Below are 10,652 nucleotides of genomic sequence, written 5' to 3' on the forward strand. Positions count from 1 at the left end.
TCCTCCAGAGATGGTGTTGATAATCTCGATTGGAGGCCGATCTTCAGGCTGTTCTTCCCTCCTTGGTAGCTCTAGCTGTGGTAGGGCCCTCGGCTGATCCTCCCTACCTTCAGGCCAGCGTCGGATGAATCTGTCGAGCCGACCTCGTCTGATGAGCTCCTCAATCTCATCTTGGAGCTGAATACACTCCTCCATGTCATGGCCGTGGTCACGATGATAGAGGTAGAACTTGTTAGGGTTGTGCTTTTTAGGGTGTGTGTGCATCCTTTTTAGCCTTGGCAGCTGCTCCCTGACCTCCATCAGCACTTGAGTTTTTGGAGTATTGAGAGGGGCGTAGCTGTGGAATCTTCCTGGGAGAGAGCTTCGTCGAACTCCGTGATCCGGGCTCCTCTGCCTACGAGCTCGGGGAGGAGTTCGGACACGCTTGTGTCCGGAAAGAGTTCAAGAACGTGGCCGAGCTTCACCTGACCCTTTTTCAGCTGTGGGCTTGCTGGAGTCACCCGCTTGCCACTCCTTCACGGCCTCCTCATCCTTCAGCTTGAAGGCTTCCTCTGCTCAGGCATATCTTTCAATCTGAGCCAGCAAATCAGCGAAGTTCTTGGGATACTTCTTTTTCAGAGAAAATAGAAGATCATTCTTTTGAAGACCGCTCTTCAGGACGGCCATTGTAACTGATTGGTCCAAGTTTCGAACCTCCAATACGACAGCGTTAAAATGGTTGACATAAGTTTGGATGGATTCTCCCTCCTTTTGCTTGATATTGATGAGGGACTCCGAACCTCTCCGAGGACGCCGGCTGCTAACGAAATGAGCAACAAATTGGTAGCTTATCTGATCAAAGGAGAAGATAGTACCCGACTTCAGTGTTGAGTATCAGTTTCTTGCTGCTCCCTTCAAGGTAGATGGGAAGGCTCGACACAGGATGGCATCTGACGCACCATGGAGCAGCATCATTATCCGAAAGGCCTCCAGGTGGTCAACCAGATCTGAGGTCCCATCGTAGCTCTCAAATTGGGGGAGCTTGAAGTTCGGCAGGATCGGTTCCTGCATGATCATTTGAGAAAAAGAAGGGTCCGTACAGATATCCTCACCATAAGCAGGAGGAGCATGGCGAAGCTCTTCGATCCATCGGTTCATCTCTTGGAACCTTTGATCTAGGAGATCCTCTCGATCGTGAGTCTCGAGGGTCTTCTAGCAGAACGGAGGTAGAGACCATCCGGGTGTGGAATCGTAATCAAACAGAGGGCTCTCTGCCCTCTGCTTCCCCTTTCTGGGGAAGACAGGGCGACTGGCCCAAGTGGGTTGCCCGATCGCCAGATTCTGGAACTCCGACGATGCCCTTTCCAGCCGCACAGATGCCTGCGGCTGCTGCTGCATGGCCTGCACCATTTTGATGAGGCCTCTGACCTACTGAACTAGCAGGTCGAACTGCTCCATGCCGACTATCGTTGTCGGAGGAGGAGGAGCCTGAAAAACTGAAGATGAGATCGGAGCTTGCGGATCTCACTGAGATCTGGCCACGGAGGTCGTAGATCGCCTGGTGGATGCCTTTCAGGGAGGCATCAGATGGGGATCTGGCAGGAGAAGAAGAAGAAGATGTTGAAGAAGATGACCGAAGACAGTCCCGTTGAGTATTCCTTTAAGAACAAGGGTCCTGTGAAGACACAACCCTTCCTCTAGCACCAATTTTGTTGGTGCAGAATTCCATCGATACTGGAGAAGCTGGAGTCAAGGGGGATCACGACCGCCATCGGGACCTGTAAGGGAAGTCTAAATCGGAGTTGGGGGTGCTCCGGCAAAACCCTTTGATGCTCAAGTCAGTACTCTGTCTCAACAGAAATGGAGCACTCGAATCGAATTTTAGCAGAGTTTCGAGATAGAGTTTAGAGCTTAAAGAAGAACGTATCTGGGAGATCTCTTTTATAGACAGGAAAGCGTAACCGATTGACAGCGATGTCCGTAACTACCTGGTAGTGGGCCGTTCAAGGCCATATGGAGTTTGTTAGGAGGGTAGTAGTGTCCATTATCGCAACTTGTCGGAGAGTGGTGGGGCTACGTGGAGTCTGTTACAGAGAGTGGAGTGGTGTCTGTTGTCGCTACTTGTCAGAGAGTGGTGGGGCCACGTGGAGTCTGTTATAGAGAGTGGAGTGGTGTCCGTTGTCGCGACTTGTCGGAGAGTGATGGGGTAATGTGGAGTCTGTTATAGAGAGTGGAGTGGTGTCCGTTGTCACAACTTGCCGGAGAGTTCGGGCCAGATGGCTGAAGCTCAGTTGGGATGCATGGTGGATCAGAATATCTCTCTATCTCAGTAATTTAAGAGAATCTCGGATGTTTTTAAGATTGCTAACGGGTTAACTGTTGTTGGGTGCCTTAGGCGTTGATGCTGCAGGCGGAAGTCATCTGTTGTAGAAGCTCGAGCGAAAACTTTCTATTGGAGAAGTTCGACAGGAGTCCGATTGTCAGAGAAGTCCGTCTGGAATTTGTCTGATATAGATGCTCGTCTGAAGACTGTCCGTTGAAGAGGTCCAGTTTCATGAGGAATCCAGCAGAAGGTCGATCGATAGTGGAATTTGGAAGATGTTGTGGAAGTTCATCTGCTGAAGGAGTCTTGAGGATATTGTGGAAGGTCGACCATCGAAAGAGTCTGGAATTCAATTCCATTGTAGAAGTTCAGACGGAGTCCGATTCTTGTAGGAGTCCAGAAGGAGGCCGCTTACTGTAGAAGCTCGGATGAAGATCGGTTGCCGTGGAAGCTCGGATGGAGACTTCTTATTATAGAAGCTCGGATGAAGTCTGCTTGCAATAGAAGTTCAAAGTAGAGATCCGACTAGTGGAGCCCGTCCGTTGTAGAAGTTCATCTGGGATCCATCCATTGTAGAAGTTCGGACGGAGTCCGGCTCTTATAGGAGCTCGGATGAAATTCGGAAGACAGTCGATCACCGTAGGAACTTGGAGTCTGGTTACTATAGAAGTCCTGCTGTCAGAGAAGCTCGGACATTGACGAAGTCTGGAAGAAGTTCGAAGTAAAGTCGATTGTGGCAGGAAGAAGTCTGGAAGAGATTCGGAGAGTAGTCGATCACTGTAAAAAATTGACTGATAGTGAAGCCCAGAGAGCATTTGGAGCAGTCCGATAGATGAATGGAGGAGCTCATTATTGGAGAAGTCAGGATGGTACGATAGGAGTTCGTCCATTGGAAGAATCTGGAGGGCACTGTGGAAGGTCGACTACTGGACGAGTCTGAATGGTATTGTGGAAGTTCGAACGGTCGGGGGAGTTCAGAAAGATGCCGTACAAGGTCGGAAGCCGGGAGAGTCCTGGGAGGGTCGGCCTCTTACGAACTTCGACTGGGGTTATTTTATACCCAACAGGATTATTATCCAACTTGAAATAGTTTCAAGTGGAGAAGGATTCCTCTATGCCCACTAGATGCCACACCAAAAAATAAATACTGCCCCACTCATTTTAGCATGTGAAGATGAAGAGTCCTTCATGAAAACTCTTATCTTAACGCATTTCCTTAAATGATCAACCAGAAGTCCTATGATTTGCCATCAGTTTAAGATGGGATTTTTGTGGCACATAGAAAAGGGAGAGTCCTTTTGTGTGAAGTCTCTCTTGTACTATAATTCTACATGGTGAATTTATTCACCATGTGAGAATGTGGAGCACCAAAGGTTGGCACCCCTTGGTCCCATCTTATATCTCTTGGTCCCTTATATATATGGGACGTCCCATATGGCCCAAGTGTTGGGATTTTGGGTTGAAACCAAAGATAAGTGGTGGGTAAATCAGAAGAAAAATATTAAAAAAAATCTGAGAAAAAGGCAAGGAGAATTGAGTGGCAAAAGTTGTAAGAAGGGTGGTGAGAGAATTAGGAAGGGTTGCTAATGTGCCCTTGTTGGGTTTCAGTGATGTAGTGAAATATAAATTTTAAAAATTTTTAATATGCATTCAATAATTAAAAATAAAGTTTAACAATTAAACTCAAACATCGAAACTCAAAACCCTAGGAACCCCTTGACAATTACAATCAAATCACAAAAACATGCATATGAGGAGAAGACCAGAAATCATATACCACCATGAAGATCATGAACTGATAATTTTGAGATCTCCATGAGATTCAAAAGTAGAAGCTCTCCAATGGTGATCCATACAGGATTGATCAGGGCCCTTCTCAACTCGATATGGTGCTGCAGCCTTCTTCGCAAGTGCTCTATCGACCGTCCTTCATAAGAACTCGTTGCACCATTGCTTGTATGCCTTCATGATCTCTAATAGGATCTCTTTAGGAACCCTTTCTCAAAAGATCACACCACATACAAATCAAATTTTATGTTCAACACATGAACAATCTGATTTCAAGATAAGTATCTCATACATTCCATTTTCACTTTTCCCTTCCATTCCATTTTTCTCTTCTTTTTTTTTTTCACTTCAGATTTTTCCTACCACTTCCTCATCTAATATCACATCCAAAATAATTTTTGTATAATTTTTATGCCATATGGGGTGCCCCTTATATAAGGGATGAAGGGGCGCCACACAAGACTGAAGTGAATTTCAATGCAGGGGTAAAACGATAATTTTAAAATTTTTTAAAATTATAATTTTATAGTGAAAAATATTAATTAATCTAATTAATTAATATGTGTTTATCCTACGCTAGGATCTAAATATGATATATATAATGTATTTAAATTTAAAATTCAAACTTCTACAGTAAATAATTTACTGTTATGTGTTCAGAATACATTACCTTCGTGCAGGTAGTCGATCGCTGCAATCTGATCACCGTCTAGAAGGTCTGATCATTACAATGTAGCCACACAATGTGTCTGACCTTCGTGGATCATCCACACGAAGCTCCCGATCTGATCGGCTCCTCACGAATGCTAGTTCGTTGTAGAGCCCTTTCGATGGCTGATACTGATCGAACTCCTTTGATCGATGTCTGTTGACTCTTCAGATACTTTAGATCATCAGCAAAGATGGTAGAGAGGTTGATGAAGCTCTCCCTAAAGTTTGGTGGGCTCACAACACTCGTAACTCACCTTCTCACTTTCCGAACCCCAGGCAAAAATCCTAGGTTACTCACTGAAAAACCTACGCCCACTCTTGTTTATTTTCTTTCTTTTTCTCTTGAAAGTTTTTGAACTTTCTACTTACGCACAAGGCTTCCTCACGCCCACTATTCTCTCTCAAAAAATTTCTACGCATGCCCCACCTCCCTTTCTCTTTTAAAACAGTGCAAGATGTGTCTTATCCACGTGAAAGGATAAAGATAAGTGGTTGCACACCTGAATTCAAATCGAATTTGAATTCAAATGCAAACTAACTCATCCTTATCCACTCTGGATGTGAGAAGAGAGGAGGCGTGGCTTCTTTGTGCATGGAGAGTTTACACAAGAAACTCTTTCTTGTGTGAAACAAGGGGTGCACAAGATAAGATGGGTGGCGCATGGATTAGTTGGTTGCCCATTCAAATTCAAACATCCATTGAATTTGAATGGCCAACTAACTTATTTTTATCTAGATGCACAAGGGTGGGTGTGGGATGCCTTCTGCATGAGAGAAAATTCATGAGAAGTTGCTTCTCATGAATTCAAATGGGCGCAGAGAAGTGAGGTGGCGCAGGGAGTTGAATTCAAAAGGTAGTTTGATCATAATTGAACCAACCTAATCAAACTAGGTTAATCACAATTAGACTAAGTTAAACTCAAATTAATTAGGCTTATTTAAGCTTAATAAAATCCTAATCAAATCAAAAATTGACTAAACCCAACCCCTGATCAGATCAGAGACCAAAACACCTTAGCGATTAGGTCAACACTTAACCTAATCGGGTCAAACCCAACTGAATCCAATTCAATTGGACTTGATCCAAAAATAATTACTCAATCAAATTGAGTTAATTAGCAATCAAATTACTAATTAAATCTCTCATAAATATTGAGTCCAAATTTGATGGGCAATCGGGCATCAAAATTCATCGATATGAAACCCTGATCGAAAAGTCCCAAACCAGTGGGACTTTTGACCCCGATACCCAAAATGTGTGGAACTCGTGATAAAAAAATCTTGATTCTCGATCATAGAATCTCAGACACTTAGGACTCTTCACCAGCCATCAGATTAGATAGGAACCTCTAATGTGTGTGACCCCGTAGGTTCGATCCTAAGCTGGTAGCACAGGAACCAATTCCTGTACTAATCGAAGTGACCATCTAGCAATGGTACCCGACGTCCGGATAGATCGAATAGTCGCAATCACAATACTCAGAACCTACGTGAATATGGTTACTGTATAATTCATCCTTTTGATCTCTGTGTTTAGGATGACTCAGGGTTAAACTGTCAACCCTGATCAGATCAACCGAATCATGCTCAACTCAAACAGTCCTGTGACTCCTCACTAGGACTACCCTGACCAAGGTTTTGCTAAATTGAAACACGACTGTACACAGCTCCTGAACTGGAGTGGTCAATCCCATCTTGACACACGCACCGACAAGTCAAGTACTTGACTACACCCAGCAGCCTTCCATCACTGAATTAGAAATTCAGGTAGTCCAGTGCCTAAGTGCAGTGAGTTGCTTGCAAGTCATTGTGGCGGTCTCAGGTCGGAGGGATAGTTATACCCATATCCCATCGAAGCAAATCTTGATAGCAGAAAAAGCTTTAGAGTCGGTCACGTTCAGTGCAGATGTACCATTACATCTCACCTGTATGTCATACCAGTGTCTCCACACTCCTTGGTTAAGAGGACAACCAACCTATATGGCACACAACGACCTATGCTTGATAAACATTGTCGTCCTTGGTAACAACGTATCATTTGGTCACGAACAGGTTTAAGGACTAAACGACAAATCCTCCTTTGTCGAGTCTAAATAGTCCTAAGGACTTCACCACAACACAGGAGTTCATTAGAAGATGAAATAATTTGTGATGAAAAATATCAAAATAACTTTTATTTATTCATAATTTATATACTAATATAAGAAAGAGCACAACCATCAACAGGCTGATGATTGGCTTTGGAACACTATTCCCAACAATCTCTCACTTGACCTAAAGCCAATCGGTGCAGTATCTAATACTCATCTTCGACTTGAAGTCGTCGAACTCCTTCACCGCAATGGCTTTAGTGAATGGGTCGGCCAGGTTTTTCTTTCCATCGATCTTCTGAAGGTTGACGTCACCTCGATCCACAATTTTCTGGATGAGATGGTAGCGGCATAGAATATGCTTCGTTCGCTGGTGTGCCTTCGGTTCCTTCACCTGAGCAATGGCTCCAAAGCTGTCACAGTAGAGCATAACTGGACCAATAAGGGAGGGTGCTACTCCGAGCTCGATGATGAATTTTTTCAGCCACACCACTTCTTTGGCAGTATCTGATGCAGCGACATACTCTGCCTCGCAAATTGAATCTGTCACTATGTACTGCTTGGAACTCTTCCAGCAGACAGCCCCACTATTAAAGGTAAAAGCAAATTCTGACATATTCTTGCTGTCATCATGATCAGACTGGAAACTGGAGTCTATAAACCCTATAAGTCTCAAGTTTGATTCACCATAAATAAGCCACTGGTCCTTAGTATTTCTTAAATACTTCAGGATGGTTTTAACAACCTTCTAGTGATTCTCCCCTGGATCAGATTGGTATCTACTCACTACCCCTAGTGAGTATGCCATATCTGGTCATGAACATGTCATGGTGTACATGATAGATTCCACTGTCGAAGCATATGAAATTCTATCCATACGCTCTCTCTTTTGAGGTGTTGTCGGACAATCCCTCTTCGAGAGAGAAATTCCATGGCCTATCGGTAGATAGCCTTTCTTGGAATTCTCCATACTGAACCTCTTCAGCATAGTATCAATGTACATGGACTGGGATAAGCCAAGCAACTTTTTAGATCTATCCCTATAGATCTTCATCCCTAGGATGTAGGAAGCTTCTCTCAAATCCTTCATGGAGAACTATGATGACAGCCAAATCTTTATTCCCTGTAATGTAGGGACATCATTCCCGATTAAAAGAATGTCATCTACATACAATATAAGAAATACTACTACTGGACCATTAGCCCACTTATAAATGCAGGGCTCTTCTCCGTTCTTAACGAAGTCATACATCTTGATCGTCCTATCAAAACGTATGTTCCAACTCCGGGATACTTGCTTAAGTCCATAAATAGACCTCTATAGCCTGCACACCTTAGACTCATCTGTGGATGTGAACCCTTCAGGTTGTATCATATACACCTCTTCGTCCAGCTCTCCGTCTAGGAAAGTTGTCTTCACATCCATTTGCCAGATTTCATAGTTCAGATGGGCAGCTATTGCAAGCATAATCCGAATGGATTTGAGCATTGCCACAGGAGAAAATGTTTCATCATAGTTAATACCATAATGTTGACGATATCCCTTGGCAACCAGATAGACTTTATAGGTCTCCACCTTTCCGTCTGCACCTCTTTTCCTCTTGAAGACCCACTTACACCTTATGAGTTTTACTCTTTCGGGTGGGTCAACCAATGTCCACACATCGTTGACCTTCATGGACTCCATTTCGGATTTCATGGCCTCTAGCCATTTCTTAGAGTCAGGTCTCTGCATTGCATCCATGTAGGTGATCGGATCCTCATCGTTTTCATCAAGTTCTACAAGATCGCTGTCCCGGACCAAGAAACCATAGTATCTGTCTGGTTGACGTGGTACTCTACCAGACCGCCTTAAAGGTGCATGAACAATGGACTCCGGATCTGATCTAAACAAATTTGGTTCAGGTTCAGTAACTTGTGTCGGTTTTTTCACCTGTCGAACTTCTTCAAGTTCGACCTTAGAGGCAACAGTCCCTTCACCAAGAAACTCTTTTTCTAAAAAGATTGCCTTAAGGCTGACAAACACCTTTTGCTCATCAGCTAGATAGAAATAATACCCTTTGATCTCTTTTGGGTACCCTATGAAATTACACTTGTCAGATTTAGGTCCAAGCTTGTCCGTAATTAAACGTTTAACATAAGCCGGACACCCCCAAACCCTTAGGTGCGAGAGTACTGGCTTACGTTCTATCCATATCTCATATGGCATTTTGGTTACAGACTTACTCGAAACCCTATTTAGAAGGTAACAAGCCGATTCAAGCGTATATCCCCAGAGGGAGATCAGCAGACCAGCAAACCCCATCATGGATCGAACCATGTCTAACAAGGTCCGATTCCTCCTTTCAGAGAGACCATTATGCTGTGGTGTTCCAGGAGGAGTCCACTAAGAGAGAATTCTATTCTCTCCAAGATATGTCAGAAACTCATTGAAAAGGTATTCACCTCTTCGGTCAAATCAAAGAATTTTAATACACTTCCCAATTTGTTTTTCTACCTCGTTTTGGAATAGTTTGAACATTTCAAACAACTCCGACTTATGCTTCATTAAGTAGACATACCCATACCTCGATAGGTCATCTGTGAAGGTTATGAAGTAGAAATATCCACCTCTTGCACTTGAGCTCATGGGTCCACATACATCATAATGTATCAGACCCAAGAGTTCACTGGCTCGCTCACCTTTTCCAGTAAAAGGTGACTTGATCATCTTCCCAGGACTCACAGGTTGGAAGTGATTCACAATCACCAACTTCAAGAATTCCTTCTTGAGCCAACCTGTTTATCTTGTTCTTATTGATATGACCTAGCCTATAGTGCCAAAGGTAGACTTCTGACACAGTATCCATTCTAGGGTGTTTACCAGAGATTTGAACCACATTAACAGGCTGTGATAGTAAGTAAATTCCATTATTTAGTTATCCAACAAACATTGTAATACCATTCAAAATGATATTGCAAACATTTTCTTTTATTAAAAATTCATAACTGTACATGGCCAAAAGGCCTACAGAAATAATATTTAATAAAAAAACTTAGACAATAGTGACATTCACTCAGAATGACATTACGAGAATTGATTACAAGGTTCATGATTCCTAAAGCTAGAACTGGAACTTTTCTTCCATCTCCAATGTTCAGGAACCTCTCGCCTTCATCAAATCTCCTACTAACCTGCAGACCCTGCATCGAATTATAGATATGATAAGGGCTTCCAGTATCCAATACCCAGACAGTAGTATCACAAATGGAAAAGTTGCAAGGTGTTATCATATAATTACCTTGCTTCTTCTTCGGCCTATTCAGGTCCAGGGAGGCAATGTATAGAGGACAGTTCCTCTTCCAGTGCCCTTACTTCTTGCAAAAGAAGTACTTCGCCTGGATCTAGTCGGGCTTGTGCTTCTTGGTCTGACCCTGTGTAGACGTCCCAGCATACGACTGCACCTTCTTATTCTTCTTCTTCTTATTTTTCTTCTCTTTCTTAAAGGGTCGACGATTAGAAGAAGACCCTCCCACAACATACACCGACTCCTTATGGAGCTGGTGGTCCTTCTCAAAGTTCTGCAGTAACCCCAACAAGCCGTGGTAGTTCACTGCAGGCTTTGTCATTCGAAAATGAGTAAGGAAGGGGAGGAAGGACTTGGGCAAAGAATTAAGGATCGCATCCTTACCGAGCTACTCGTACAAGGAAAAGTCCAGTTTACTTAGGTGCTCAATCATTTCGATCATGTACAGTACATGATCAGTGACTGAGGCCCCAT

Source organism: Elaeis guineensis, chromosome 10 (genome assembly GCF_000442705.2).
Source record: "Elaeis guineensis isolate ETL-2024a chromosome 10, EG11, whole genome shotgun sequence".
NCBI lineage: Eukaryota > Viridiplantae > Streptophyta > Magnoliopsida > Arecales > Arecaceae > Elaeis > Elaeis guineensis.